The sequence below is a fragment of the Thermothelomyces heterothallicus genome, assembly GCF_042370625.1.
Source record: "Thermothelomyces heterothallicus CBS 202.75 unplaced genomic scaffold P884_scaffold_20, whole genome shotgun sequence".
Taxonomy (NCBI): domain Eukaryota; kingdom Fungi; phylum Ascomycota; class Sordariomycetes; order Sordariales; family Chaetomiaceae; genus Thermothelomyces; species Thermothelomyces heterothallicus.
The window spans coordinates 321095-337471 of NW_027192581.1; the positions used below are offsets into that span (position 1 = coordinate 321095).

At 38.3% G+C, this 16377-nt stretch overlaps 1 non-coding gene across 1 annotated transcript; it reads left to right on the plus strand.

Moving 5' to 3' along the window:
• Positions 1-1261: 1261 nt before the first annotated feature.
• P884DRAFT_t129 lies at positions 1262-1335 on the plus strand. Its single transcript has one exon. It is a non-coding gene; the product is annotated as a tRNA-Asn (tRNA).
• The last annotated feature ends 15042 nt before the right edge of the window (positions 1336-16377 follow it).

Genomic DNA, 16377 nt, shown 5'->3' on the forward strand with positions numbered 1-16377 from the left:
GTGCTTTCAATGTCTACTTACCCCGTATAATGTTCTCTAACCGTGTTTTCTTTCTTCGTCCACTTTTTGCTTTCCTTCGCTCGTTTCTAAGCTCTTTTTTATTCTTGATTCATTTTTCTTTGCTTCTCTACCTTGATGAGCCGAGGTCATTTATTTTTCATGACACAAGCATATATCATGCGACAGAGCCGCCGTCGTCCGCCGAGCGCGTGGTATCAACTTAATTACCATGTTTGATGCTGAGGTGTAAGGGCTAGACCGCTCCGCAAGGCTTTCGGGATTACATGGAGACAAGTAACGGCTCAGGGTACCCCTCGGAGCGGGCGGTGCAACGACACACCTCAGCATGGTAACGTTGGCACGACAGGGCGGTACATATTAACATACACACGGGATGGCAACGAGGTGTGGGGAAGCTGCCCGAGGGATCGTCTGCTGACAAGATGGGGTTGCGTGAGTCTGCAAACCAAACCCTCGCCTTGTAGGCTGCGGCGATTTGTAGCAATGCAGGGTCACATTAATACGACGGAGATGAGAAACCCGGTACCAGGATGGCTTGGAAACCGGGGAAAGCACAACACAACCTTTCTGAAGGGAGGGGTCATAAATATTAGTCAAAGTATCTACACATGCATGCACTCGAGAGAACGTTTCATGAATACTTGCCCGCCATGATTTGAGAATAGCTGCGCTGAGCCGGGTTTCGGAGCACGGTGATGTGACAAGCCTGAGGGAGCGATAATTAACTCACACGTCCGAGATCGTCATGCTGAGTCTGGCTTGAATAATTACAGATCTGACTCCTACCTAATTATAATTATAGTCACAGCCTACTCCTCTAGCTCCTCCATGTCTCAGTGCTGGAGTGCTAGAGCCAATTACATTCTATTAATGTAGGTTTTCCGGACATAGGTGCATGCACATTCCTTAACTTTGAACCGAAGTGAAGTGCCAGGCATTTCACCCATCAAATCTCACACAAGTGCTTTCCTTTCCCTTCCTTATCACTTCATCGGGCCATGCCAATTCCTACTGATAGGCAAATTGAATCAAACGAGAGTCGTTCAAGGGGATCTCCACTGTCAATGGTAAACAGGACAGCTGTAATTATTACTTCACGATTGCAGGGGCCAAGGAGAAAAGAGATCCTCCAATGTCGAGTTACTTACATCGGAAGGTCGCTAAGAAAGTGGAAATCGGAAACTCGGACAGAATTATCCAACTCGTCTTTGCTAGTCCACATCATGATCCACACGCTCATTCCTCTGTGGCGCAATTGGCTAGCGCGTCTGACTGTTAATCAGGAGGTTGGAAGTTCGAGCCTTCCCGGAGGAGTCTGCGAGACGGGAAGTTGCCTCTCCCATGTGGACATCTTGCTCTTTTGCTCCCTAGGGGTAGTTTAATGATTTTTCTTTTATGGTGGGCTGGGCCAGAGGATAAGTGACGATGTTCAAAAGGTGCCCGGAGACAGATCGCTGCGTCGAATATTTTCCCTGGAAGCGGAAACCATCCGCGCTTTGTATCCAGATCCTATTATCCAAAATAAACGGGTATAACCAGACATGCCAGTTCAACTGCCTTGACAGCCAACGGTTGAACTTGAAAGACCGACAGGGCTGGGGGGTGAATGGAACAAAGGAAGAATTGACCAGCAATGCTCTTGAAGACACGATGGAGGCCAAGAGAGATTGGGAAGATTAATATGGGATAGCATCGCCTACTACTTTACCTGGCCACTTCCTGTCTCGCCTCCCAAAGGCAGTCACGGGATGATAATAGCAAGTCCGAGAGAGAGAAAACGCTGAAAGCGAGATTAGAAGCGATACCATACACTTGCAGACTTCCATGGCAGCCAATATGGTCCAGGGTACTCCTCCCGACCCGGACGAGTTGAGTGAGCAGGACCTCCTTAAATGCCGCGGTGATAGAGGTCTGGTTGTAGTAGTCAAAATAGTTCAAAAGATCGATGTCCTCTATTAACGTTTGCTAGCCCTGTGGCTCTATATAAGAAGAGGATAGGCACAAAGAACCCACCGTTTGCAGACTCCATAGGGCAGTTATCTTATCTAACCTTACATGATAGACGCGTCCGTTGACACGTACTATATCAAATGCCCTGCCTAGAAAAGAAAAAGCAGTACCCGTACTATAGGCTCTAAATAGCTCCTAATTTAAGCTCTCTTTCTATATCAAATATCTAATTAAAAGTAATAGTATTATACTACTACTATAGTATCTTATATATCGTCTATACTTGTTCTATATAGGCGTTTTCTAGCTACGCCTGCCTCTAGGCGAGTCTTCGATATGGCTTTTCTAGCTATGCCTACCTCTAGGCGAGTCTTCGATACGGCTTTTCTAGCCGTGCCTACCTCTAGGCAAGTCTTTGAGGTGGTTAGTTGCCCTCTTTGACGAGCCTAGTATTTATTTACTATCTTATATATATAGTATAGCTAGAAGTTAGTTTTCTAGATGTTATATTTGTAGCTAAGTCCTTTTTACTTGATAAGATACTTATATCTATTATATATAAGCTTATAGTCTTAAATATGCTTGACTTTGTATTTATTACTAGATTCTAGCCTACTATTAGTATAGCTATCTTTAATAGGGCTAGTAGGGGGTATAGTATGGTTATATAGGTTGGTTCCGAGAGGTATAGGCGATAAATAGGCTATAGATATTACTAGGTATATATTTATATTAGGTAGTAATTATAAGTGGTATACTAGATAGCTAATATATTTAACGATCTTAAATAGGCCTATATACTATTAGGACAGTTTATATAGTAGTTGCCCTAGTAGATAGTAACTATAGTATAGGTATAAATATACTTGGTTACCTAGCTTGAACTTGATATCGCGGTGGCTAGCATTATACCTACGTTTAGCTTAAGCTACTATAAAATCTATTGCTATCTAGGTATCCTAGTATAGATATTTACGTAGGACTAGGATATCTTATACCGTATTTGATGATAGTGTAGTTAGTGCTTCTAATGGTCTTATAGGTTTGAAACCATATAGTAGCTCGTATAGTAACACGCTAATAGATATAGCGTAGGAGCTATTTAAATGCCATTAAAGCTATAGAAGTATAGTAGTCTAATCGTCATCTGGTTTCTTATATACGAAGAAGTGTAGAGCAATTTCTATAGTCTGGTTCTTTCACTCTGTAAGACCGTCTCCCTATAGGTAATACGTGGTTATCATTAATAGTTTCGTACCTAGTACCTTCTATATACCTGTTTATAGTTCGGAAGTAAATTTACAATCGTAATTAGATATAACGGCCGTTAGTACTCCCTAGTCAGATAGGAGTAATTGTCGTATTAATACGTAGCCTTAGTTTATAATAGTATAGCTAGAGTAGCCTAGTATAAGGAGCGTTTGTTTAGATAACTTATAGGATACTGTTATTATCGAATCGAATTTATTATACCTATCTAAGTACTATAGCGTTCTAGCTAATGTAACTAACGGTAGTACTACTATAAAGTCGATAGCAATTACCTACATTAGTAGTATATCCGATAGACAGATTAGCTAGTAGTCACCTATAGGAAGGTTACGATCTATAGCATTAATTTAATAAATAGGATAATATTTTATATAGTCCTTTACTTACCTAGTTTTTCTATCGATCGCGATACTATATAAGTTATATATTATCTTGTTAGTTCTAAAGTAATACTTCTTATTATAGGCTAGGCTAAGGATATATTACGTGAGGCTTACTAGTATATATAATATATAAGTGCTATCTAGGCGAATGTAGTAGAGGAGCTTGTCGATCAAGACGAACGGTAGCCTATGGCGTGAAAAGATAGCAATGCTTTTATCGTCAATAGTTCTATCTATACGCTTGGTCTTAAGCTCCTTAATAATATAGGCATATTTAGTATTAGTTTTATAGCCGCTAACGAACTTTGCCTTAAGGTTAGGATCTATCCGTACCTTGGTAAAGGCGAATTATACGTTGTCAAGTATAGCTAATCTATTAGAGCGTTTAGATAGTTCGGGGTCCCCTAGCGCGCTTAATCTGCTTAAGGCGTCTAATACGAAGTTAAGCCTTCTAGGAAGATAATAGACTTTAAGGTCATACTATAATAGGTAGATAGACGTGTTAATTAGGCGGCGGTTAGTATGGTCGGTAGAGCTCGTATCTAGGTTAGTTTATTCTACAATTCCATATATAACGGCGTGGTTAGTTAACACGATGACTGGTATATACGCTAAATGGATTATTATATATATTTTACGAATTGCCTATATTAGATAAGCGACTTCTTATTTAGAGGGCCTATATTATATCTTAGCCTTCGTTAATAGGCGGCTTAGGAATATAACTAGTAGCACTTAGTTAGCTAGGATAGGTATACCTAGGTACTAGTTATATCCGTCGCGAGTATAGAAGACTATAATACTAAATCCGCGCTCTAAACAGCCGTCTAATTAAATATATAGCTGTTTATTAGGATTAAAGTAGTATAGGATAGTTAGGTTCTTACAATAGATAGCCTCTTATATAGCTAAAAAAGATGCCTTTTCTTACTTAGTTAGTTCGAAAGAAGTATAGCTATAATAGCCTATTCGCTTAGTATAGTTACCAATTTCCAAACCATTAGACTTATGCCCTTGCGCTAGTAACTTAGTTTTACGTTTTTATAACGGTTTGGCGATCTTTACATAGTATAGAATCAAGTGTTATAGGAAACTAGTAGCGCCTAAATACTATTCTAATACCTTTAATGTATATAGGAAGGATAGTTACTTAAATGCTTTGATATACTAAGCTATATTTATAAGGCTAAGACTATCTACGCGAAAGCTAAGGAGCTCTATATCTAGGTAGCCGATATAGGATTTAGTAGGCGAAATGGCAATGTTCTTCTTCTCGAACAGGCTAAAGTTAGTCCTCAAATGGTATATATAATCCTCGGCTATATCTAAGAAGATAATAATATCGTCAATAAACGCGTAATAGTAGGTAGAAAATGGTTATAATAGCTAATCTATAAACCATTATATATATATAGGCAAATTATAGTAATCTATAAGTACTATAGTTAGCTACTCTAAACTATATAGACTAATTAGTATAAACCTATTATAATACTATAGATATACGCTAAATTAATAGAAAAACGATATAGTATTAATAGCTATAATAAACTTCTTCCTATATAGGGCTATAATAATCTCTAACTATAGTAGTAATAGGTAGTTATTAGGGATAGTAACCTTGTTCAAACTATATAGATCAATAATAATACGACCCTTAGTAATACCCTTAATATTACACCAAATAACAAAGACAGGATAGGCAAAAGGCGTAGCCTCTTTTATAAATCGTATCTTTCCCTATTAATAGAGGATATCGAAGGTCTTATCTAGGACTTCCCTATCCCTCTAACTTAATAGGTATATATAGGAGTATATCTTCTAGTGTTACTAGCCTTCTACTAGTAACACTTTTATCTATTCGCTCTTTAGTATATCGATCAGACCATTGTTATTCCAGAGTTATTATTATAGGCCTAGGCTCTACCTAGGCTAATTGATAACGGGCTATACCCGGTTTCGGACCAGACCTATATACGTTTATAGGGCGTTCGTAGGGCACACGCTTAGTACCCGGTTAGGCTCCAACCCGACGCCTAACCAGACCCTAACCAGAGTATATACGTACCCCCTATATTAGGAAACGGAACCCCTTCTAGCACCTATACTTACTTTCTCCTCTTTCTTCCCTTAAGGTCGTTAAATAAAATATTATATATTTATCTATAGTTACTATAAGGCTAGTATATTATATTTTAACTACCTTCTTTTTGATAGTAACCCTTCTAAGCAAACGACTAGCGACTTAGTTATAGTAGAATCTAGGATATATATACCCTTGAGCCTAGTAGAGTTATAAGAACTTGTCTGCTCCCTCTAAGCAGCGGTAACATAGTAGAACGCTATAATTGACTCCCTCTAGGCATCCTAGATTTAACCTATACTAACCCCTAACTTAGTTAGGATATCCCTAGAGAGATAGCGGCCTTAAAGGAAACACCTCCTAACTAGGGAACCTTTCGATAGTAAGAAGGAACTTTTTATAGTATAGAAAAGTATAATAAAATATATCCTTATAGCGGATAGAGACTTTATTAGCTCTAACTATAACTAGTAGGTTTTTATCTAGGGAAACCTAATATAATAGGTTTAGACCTAGGTTATAATATATTATAAATCTATAGGCCTAAAGATTAGATATAACCTAGCTTAGTTTCTCTAATACCTTAAGAGCGTCTTTTCTAACCCCTATAAGAAGATAGTAGCCCTATCGGAGCTTAAGTTCTTATAATAGAGAGATAATAAGCTATTCTCTACCTTTATTATCCGGTTTAAGGCGAAACTCTTAAAGGTAGGTAGTCTCCTTTAGAATAATAAGATACGCCTAATCAAACTATAATAATATCTCTCCTTAAGACTTAAGTATATAGCTATTAGATAGGGAATTCCCTAGGATAACTATATAATAGTAATAGAGAGATACTATAAAATTATAATAGACCTTAAGGCTCTCTATCTAGGTAATAGATACTAGTAGATACGAAGACAATAGGTAACCTCTAAACTATAGAGAGAGAAGGATATTAATAGGGATATACTAATAATAGGTATTAACTTAGTACAAACTAACCTATAGAAGAAGGGTCCTAATAAAGACTAGCTAAGGGGATATAAAAGAGACGCCCTAAGGGTAAAATAGGTTAGCTAGGAGGTATATATAGTACGATAGGTAGCTAGAGTATATATCTAGTATAGATAGAAGGGTCACTTTATTACTAAGTATAAATATATTCCTACTAGAAGACTAGTATAGTAGAACTAGCTAAGGGCTGACATTTATACCTTAGAGGCTAAGGAAGAGAGAGAGGATAGTAATTAGTCTAACAAGGAAAATAAGGAATAGGGAAAAGAATAGCCCCCGAGTAAAGTCTTATAAGGGGGCTAGAAGACTATAACCACTAGGAAAGCGAGTTTATAGAGATTAGTAGGAGAATAGATAGACCCCCTTTTCTTATTCTAGTCTTCCTTAACTTTACTAGCTTTATAAATGCTTAAGTAGATAATAGATGTTCTAGCTATAGTATTATTAATAAAAGGATATATTAGAAGCTTAGACTTAAGTAAATTAGTTTACTAACCTCTTATACCCTTAGTACTATAATAAGGGTATATCCTAACTAGAAGATTATTCGAATAGTCTATATTATAATAGATATTAATAGATAGGAGAGTTAGGCTATATTCTATATAGTCCTTAGACTAATATAGGATATTATATTAGGCCTTCTATAGATAGAATATTAGAAGGTTAAACTAGATATAAATACTAATATCCTAGAGATTAGGGCATAATTAAGACTATTTATCTAGGAAGTCTCCTTATAGACTAAAAAGACAAGAATCTCCTAAATTATAGGTATAGTTTTTATAGGCTTAGTTCAGAGAGTATAGAAAAGGAAGACTTCCGATACCTTCTTAGTTATAAGTATCCGGGAAATAATAACTATCTTAGAATCGAGGTATAAACTCGACGGGGGTATAAGAGAAAAGGGGAACAGCCGCTTAGAACTAGAGGTAACTCTACTAGAGGAGCTTTGTAACTTTGCTAACCTCTTTGACAAGAAGAAGGCTAGCGGTTTACCTCCTTACCATAGCGCTACCAACTACTATATCAAGTTAAAAGAGGGTCCTGATAAGAAGATTCCTGAATTCCCTTAGAGACCCCTCTATAATATGCTATAAGATTACCTATTAGAGGTCCAGAAATAGGTCGTTAATCTATTAGATAAGGGATAGATTTAGGTAAGTTCCTCTTTAGCCGCTACTCCTATCCTTTTAGTAAAGAAGGCAGACAAGGGATAGAGATTCTATATAGACTACTAGGCCCTAAATAAGATTATAAAGTAGGATTAATACCTACTTCTATTAATTAAGGAGACTCTCTACTCCTTAGCTAGGGCTTAGTAGTTTATAAAGCTTAATATTAAGGTAGCCTTTTATTATATCTAGATTATAGAGAGGGACGAGTATTTAATAGTATTTTAAACCTAGTTTAGACTCTTTAAGTAGCTAGTCTACCCCTTTAGATTAGTAGGTATACCTATAACTTTCTAGCGATATATTAATAATACCCTTAGTCTAATACTTAGAGACTTTATAACAGTATACCTTAATAATATCTTAATATATATAGTAGATAGTAAAAAGGACTATATAAAACGAGTTAAGGAAGTTCTCTAGAGACTATAAGTAGTAAGGTTAGCTTTTAACCTTAAAAAGTATATATTCGCTATAAAAGAAGTCAAATACCTTAGCTATATTATTAAGGCCGGTACCCGAGTCTATCCCGACCCTAAGAAGCTTGCTACTATCTATAATTAGGAGGCGCTATAGAAAGTTTAAGGAGTATAGAGTTTCTTAGGGTTTGCTAACTTCTACTACGACTTTATCTCTAACTTCTCTAAGATAACCACACCCCTAATATAGTTAATCCGTAAGAATACCCCGTTTCGGTAGGAAAAAGAAGAGCAAGAGGCCTTTGAAGCCCTTAAGACGGCCTTTATCTCGAAGCTAATCCTAGTATAATAGGACCCTAAGAGGGAGATAATTCTCGAGGTAGACTATTCTAGGATGGCCCTTAGTAAATGCCTTTCTTAATAGGGAGAAGATAGGGTTCTATATCCTATAGCCTATTATTCTATAAAGTTAACCCTAGCTAAAAGGAATTATACAATCTATAATAAGGAATTACTTATAATTATCTCCTACTTAAAGGCTTGGTTAGTAGAGCTTTATAATGTTATAGCCCCTTTCTAAATCCTAATCGACTATAAGAACCTCGAATATTTTACCTGGCCTTATCTAATTAGCGAATGATAAGCTTGATAGGCTAAGATATTCTCTTACTTTAACTTTAAGCTCTGATATTATCCTAGATTATAGGCGTCTTATCCTAATGCCTTATCTTATTATAAACAAGACTTCCCTAAAGATATATAACGTACTATATAACTTCTTCCTACTATCTAATTAGACACCTCTATTATCTTAGAGTCATTAGAAATATCTTACCTACCTAAGGGGAGTAACATTTTTACAGACAGCTTACTTATATCCCTTTAGGATAAGGGAGTTCTTAAGGACAAACACTATATATACCGACTCTAGGCTATCTAAGATAGGGCCTAGAAGTTCCCTAAAGAGGCAAATATAGTATAAATCTAGATTATAGACTATTCTCTAAGTATATAAGGTACTCTTTAGTTCTAGGGGAGACTTTAGCTCCCTATATAGGAACCCCTTACTACTACTATCTTCTAACGAGTTTATAACTCCCCTATATTAGGTTACCTAGGGAGGAATAGGTTATTTAAGATACTCTAATAGGACTATTATTAAGATCTTATATCCTCCGATATAAAGCGATTTATAAGGAACTATTATATATACCAAAGGGCTAAGGTATTATAGTAACTATGATAAGGACTCCTCTAACCCCTACCTATTACCGACTACTTCTAGAAATAGATTTCTATCGACTTTATAGTTAACCTCTTAACACGAGAGAAGAACTTACCCTATTACCTTATAGTAATTACTAATCGGCTATCGAAATATATCTAACTTGAGGCTATATCTTTGATAGGGGCCAAAGTGTATATACTCCGGTTCTAGGATATATAGTAGCGGTTTTATAGGTTTCCGATATAGATTATTACCGACCGTAGCTTAGACTAGCTTAGCCAATTTTAGACTTCTCTCTATAAGATCATTAGGATCGAATAGTTACTATTAACAGCCTATTACCCCTAAACAGACAGAGGTATAGAACGTATAAATCAAGAGATATAGACTATCCTATAGACTATTATTTCCTTTGCCTAGTATAACTAGCCTAAACATCTTCTAGTATACTAGCTTATAATTAATAACTATAACTTAATAGTAACTAGAACAAGTATAAGTTACCTCCTCCATAGCTATAATATAAGTCCTATCTAGTTTGCTAACCTCCTAGACACTCCTACTTCGACCCTATAGGGAAAGGTTATTAACTTCCTATACTACCTAAAAGAAGGTATAGAGTAGACCTAGGCTACTATTATATATATATAGTAGCACTAGTAAGAGAACGCTAATCGATCTTAACATCCGGCTAAAAGGTTTAAGGTAAGGGATAAAGTATAGCTATCCTTATATAATATTAAAACTAACCGCCTAAGCCAGAAACTTAACTAGGTTAACGCTAAATATAGGGTAATAGTAGTACTAACATTACTAACTATCACTTTAGATATTCCCTAGGGCCTATACCCTACCTTCTATATTAATCTAGTTAAGTATACTATATCCGACCTACTCCTCTTATAATACGTATTAGAGACTTACCCTAGCCTAGTATTAGAACTTTCGTAAGATAGACTATTATAAGAAGAATATAAGGTAGAAGTAATCCTTATAGCTAGGAACGCGAGGGGGAGAGGGAATCACTATAATATACTAGTAAAATAGAAAGGATATAATACCCTAACCTAGGAACTACTAGAAAACTTAGAGAATACCAAAGCGCTTGACACCTTCGAACAGGAATAGGGGAATATATACCTAAATAATAGGCCGGTCACGAAGAGGAAACGTAAGGGAACATATAAGCAAACGGTTTAAAATTTCTATATATATAGGTAAACCCGGGGTAGATAGGCGGCGGCCGCGTTATAGATACGTTAACCTAACTAATTATAAAACAAATATATATAATAATAATATACTATATACTTACTCCTCCTCCTCCTCCGAGTACCCTACCTCCTCCTCCTCCTCTATTATATCTTTAGGAGCTACGGGGGCAGGCTCCTTACGGTCATAGACTAGGTATAATATATACTCGGCTAGGGAGCTAGAACGTCGGGCATAGGCCTAGCCGAAGTCAATAGGAACAGGTACGGGGCGTATAGCGGTAGTATAGCAGGCCTAGGAGGCAGGTAAAGGCGTACCTAAAATATAGGCGATAAGGGCGGCGTTAGTATCGACTAAAGTCAATATATTCCTATTTATATATTATATCTAGTATAGTATAATGTCATTTTACGCTATAGTATGGCGTATAAGCTACCTAGTAACTTATAGGGTAGGGGTAGGGTCGGAGGCAGTAGGGAGGGCGTTACCGCGGTAGGAGGGAGTATAGGGGTAGGCAACTAGGGCCTAGTTATTATTATAACGGCAGGGGGAGGCGGCCTAGGCAGGGGAGAAAGCAAGCCAGGCAAGGGAATAGTTAGCCTATATAGCCTCTATAATCGTAGTAAAGGAACGTACTAAGGTAGCGAATATAGGTATAAGGACTACCTTATATATATTATAGGTCGCGGTCTTTAGCTAGGGGGGGGTCTCTAGGGCTATACCCTTATTATAATAGTATATAATCTTATAAATACCTATATATAAATATAGATTATTTACCTATAATTATAGGTCCTAAATGTAAGGATTATAGGCAAAACGGCATATTATATAGGATATACTATAACTAGGGATATATATAATATTATTACTACTTAGAATATAGCAAATATAATTAAGATAATACTATATCTTCTTAGGTAGGAGTTTAAACTCCTTATTAGAGGAGTCGCCCTTAATAGTAAACCTACCAAGGGAAATGTTCTAATTCTTACACCAAAATTTAAATAGTTAATAGGGACCTAATATATATATATAATAGCTATAGTTAAGAAAACAAAAGGGAAAACTTATATTATAATCTTTATTTTTATCGCTATTAGGACAGTAGCTATTACTACTACTACTAAGTAAGCCAATAGTAATAGACATTCTAAATAAAAAAAAAAATTTTTTTAGATATAATATAGGTATAGGTAACAGGATAATATACGGTTAGGCACAGGTAGGGAGGGATTTATAGGTTATAAAAAGAGAAGAAGTAGAAGTTAGAGGGAGAGAGAGGAGGAATTTATATATATTCGGGGAGTAGGGCTAAGGGAGTACGTATAGGACCTAAACAAAGACCAGGCCCTACTTCGGACTTAAACAAAGGCCGGGACCTATATAACATTAAAACAAAGACTAGGACCTATATAGGACCTAAATAAAGCCAGACCGTACGTATAGACCGCCGGCATATATAGAACCCGTCACTACGGTAACACTAGGCAGACCTATCCGAGCATCTAACTAGAAAAAGAGGGGGGGTATATTACGGGCCCGGGCTCTATCTAGGCTAATCGATAACGGGCTACGCCCGGTTTCGGACCGGACCTATATACGTTCGTAGGGCGTTCGTGGGGCACGTGCTTAGGACCTGGTTAGGCTCTAACCTAATACCTAACTAGGCCCTAACCGGAGTATATATGTACCCCCTATATTAGGAAACAGAACCCCTTTCGGCACCTGTACTTACTTTCTCCTCTTTCTTCCCTTAAGGTAGTTAAATAAAACATTATATACTTATCTATAGTTGCTATAAGGCTAGTATATTATAGGATTGTAGGTTAGGAAAAGAAGGATTAAACTAGCTAATATTATCTCTCTTAATCTTAAAGTCTAAGCGGCTTTATATACTTATAGTAGTATTATATATTGATTTATATATATAATACCTATTACTATTACTACTATTATTACCAAAGGGTAGTATACCTTAATAGCGCTTATTATTCCTATTATTAGGGGTATAGTAGTAGTTAGGGGAATTATCGTTACTATCTTCGCTATCGTTAGGGGAATTAGGATCTCTATTACTACTAGAAGCAAAGTATAGTATTCTATACTATAGTACGCGTTTAGGTAGGCTAAGATTAAACCTATAGCTAATGTTAGCGCCTTTAGGGGGTATAGGAAAAGCTCTACTATTATAGTATATATTTTCTATAAGGTTACTAACTTCCTATACTTCCTTTATAATAGTATTAAGTCTAGCTAGGTTAAGGGAAGATCATTAATAACCAAGCGGTTATATATCTTCCTCTTCTTTATATCTATATATTATATTAACTATCTCCTTTATCTAGGTTACTACTCTACTAAGAACGTCCTTATACTATATTATATATATTTCTAGTTCCTTGATATATTTAGCTAGTAGTACTATCGTTACTAAAACTTCCTTTTCTAGGTAGAGGGCAAGTCGATCTTCGACTTCTACTATATAGGTTATAATTCTATAGTCTATCCTAGTAAGACCCTTTTCTATATTCTTATTAAATATCTTTGTAAATTTACTAAGAAATCCTTTAGTAGTTTTAATAATATAGTCGGTTTAGGCTTCTAGCTAGGCAAATCAAAAATCTATCTTGCCGTTTAGCCAAGTAAGCGTCTCTTTATTAGCACTAAACTTATCAGGTTTAGCTTATTCTATCTTATATTCGTTAGCGAATTCTATTACTAATTCTATCTCTTATATAGGAGCTTCCTTTTCTTAATATAGTTAACTACTAGGGTTAGGCTCTAATGCCTATAAACTTATTAGAGGAGGTATTCTATAGTATCTTTAGAGTATACTTATCGTATAGTTAGAGAGTTCCTTATATAATAGTTATTTAGTAGGGGAGTTTAAAGGATATAGATAACTAGGAGGATCGTCTATAGGAAAAGATCTAGGTATTAATATAAGGTTTGCCTAGCCTATTTATTAGGGGCAAACGAAGATAGATTTAAGGGGTTAAAAGGAAGAAGAATATCCTAGTTACTAAGTTACTAGGATAGAAGAAGATAGGTAAATAGGAGGGTAGATAACTATCCTAGTTATTAAGTTACTAGGAATAGAGGGATAGATAGGGATAACTACCCTAGTTACTTAGTTACTAGGAATAGGGAGATTTTATAGTAGTTATAATAGAATTGCTTAGTTCGGTTACTAAGTCACCGAAACTAAGCTTAACTATCGCGATATTAGTACTAAACTAATCGTCAGAGCGATACAAATCTAGTGCTAATGGTTATTAGATGGTTAGTCGTAGTGCTCGCTACCATTTGATAGAGGTCTAGTTATAGTAGTCAAAATAGTTCAAAAGATCGATGTCCTCTATCAACGTTTGCTAGCCCTATAGCTCTGTATAAGAAGAGGATAGGTATAAAGAACCTACCGTTTGCAGACTCCACAGGGCAGTTATCTTATCTAACCTTACATGATGGACGCGTCCGTTGACACGTACTGCATCACGCGGAAACCCCGTCCGAGACAAGGTATACCCTAATATTGACCCCAAGACGACATCTGCACCCGAGTAAGTCGTGCAACCCCTGGATGGTCCCATCTTAGCCCTTACGGTGCGTCGATGACTTTGACCAGATCATTGACTTTGGGAAGCCACTGCTACTAGGAATCCTACCGAACCCCGGCTTCAACCTAGGCACCTCGCCCACATCTCTGGCTCCCAAGGTCAACATCGACCGCTCATCCGGCACTGCCTCGGATATCTGGGCGCTAGGATATACTCTGTTCCTCTGGCGGGCTGGTATATAGCTGCTCGACGAGTGACACTACAACCTAGCTTGTAACGTTGTCGAGGACATCTTCGACCATGTTATCGGTGGGGCGCCGCCGGGCCTCTAGAACAAGCCGCAGTTCAGAGAGAACGGCGGCCCGGGTCTCGTCGGTACGGCCCGGGATGGTTAAATATATATATGGGTATGTATATTGAATGGCGAAGACGTAGGTATAGGGCCAGACGCCGCCAATGTGTACGGGATATGGGACGAGAACCGGTCGAGGCTTGGCACGCCATCGAGCTTGAGACCCGCCACCCCCCTCGGGCTCGAGATCAGGGTCTCCGACCGGAGTTGCCAGATCGTCGCCCAGCCCGCCGGGTCAGCCATCTGGTGGATGGTCAACCCAAACGTGGTCTCCCACTGGGGCGATGTCGACCGCGGATCCCGACATATCCGATACCCGGACGAGGCCGCGTAGTGTCCGGATCTCCTAAGGTATCCCTTTGCCTACGACACGAGGCATAGAATCACAGTCGCCGGGATGTTGAATCACCCCCGGCCGACGTCAGTCAAGAAGTAAGATCTACTTGTAAGAGCGTAGAACGCCGGTTTGGGTTAAACAGGGGTAGCGAGCAATAACAGGTGTCGGGGCGGCTCTAGCTTGTAATTACACATGTTAATTAGTTACCTTAGTCATATACTCGCATCACAGATACCAGATTTCCTCCTACAAGAAAAGGGACAGTACCCTAAATATTCCAACAACACGTAATTATGTGTCTCAGCTTCCAACAAATTGAGTAAGAACCCCGACCAGAGGTGTCACTTTTGGACCGGTTTTTGGAAAGAGCATGCAGCATGCACAAGTGATTGAGCGCCACAGATTGTTTCAGACATTTCGTGGGAGAGTACGGATTAATCTTAACAAGTTTCGTTTCATGATTCACCCCCCCGAACAACCGCATTTCAGGGAATGAAGAGAAAATTATAACCAAGCTCAGGCAGTGTCCGAATATGCCTTCTGGCTCGTTCCTTGATCGTCAAGAGCTCTGCCCCATTGTCCTGCTTTGCCAGGCTCTACCTTCGTCGTCGTAATTATTGTAGGTTGCCACTTCTAATTGAAATATCTGAAGATCCAATGTTTCACTGCCACTGCTGCCGTGCAGTCAGGTTGGTGTTCACGCATCCACCCCTTTCCACCCGAGAGTCAGTTAACACTAGATTAGGCGAGCAAGACGATCATCCGAGCTCGCCAAGCAATTCCCACTTTCCGTTGCATTTTAAAAAAAAATTAAAAAAAAAGACAAAAAGAACCCTGGAAATCCTCTACAGTGCTCGAGCCTAACCGAGATTCAATACGCTCTGCTCGGCGGTGACGTGAGATGGGCAAGTCGATCAAAAATGACGTCAAGTTTACGGCGCCTCCCGACGGCGGTCCTTCTCCTCAATCCGTCAGTCAAACCACAGGCTGCGAGTTGCTATTTTGCCTTTTATTATTTTGCAATTCACTCTCATGGCAGCGAAACCTACGCCGTTGGTTGAGTGCTTACTAGGTGCAATTATTCCGAGGCGAGTATAGGCCTGCACGCTGCCGAGGGTAAAGTTATGAATTAGGCAATTAATTACAGCTCCTGGAGCTCGCGATAGTTTAATTATCAAGGCTTGCAATGAAGTTTCCGTGACCGGAAGGCCGGGGTTTTAGCTCTCGCAGTCTGTTTCTCTTCGCCTTTGGTATCGGTGTTGCTTACTTTCTCTGGCTCGTCCGCCACCCCTTTTCCCATTTTCTCCTTTCCCGTCGGTCTAGCATAACCATCCGCTCGGGTAATGGGACACGGGGAAACCCTTACCCCTGGGGTCCTTCGAACCG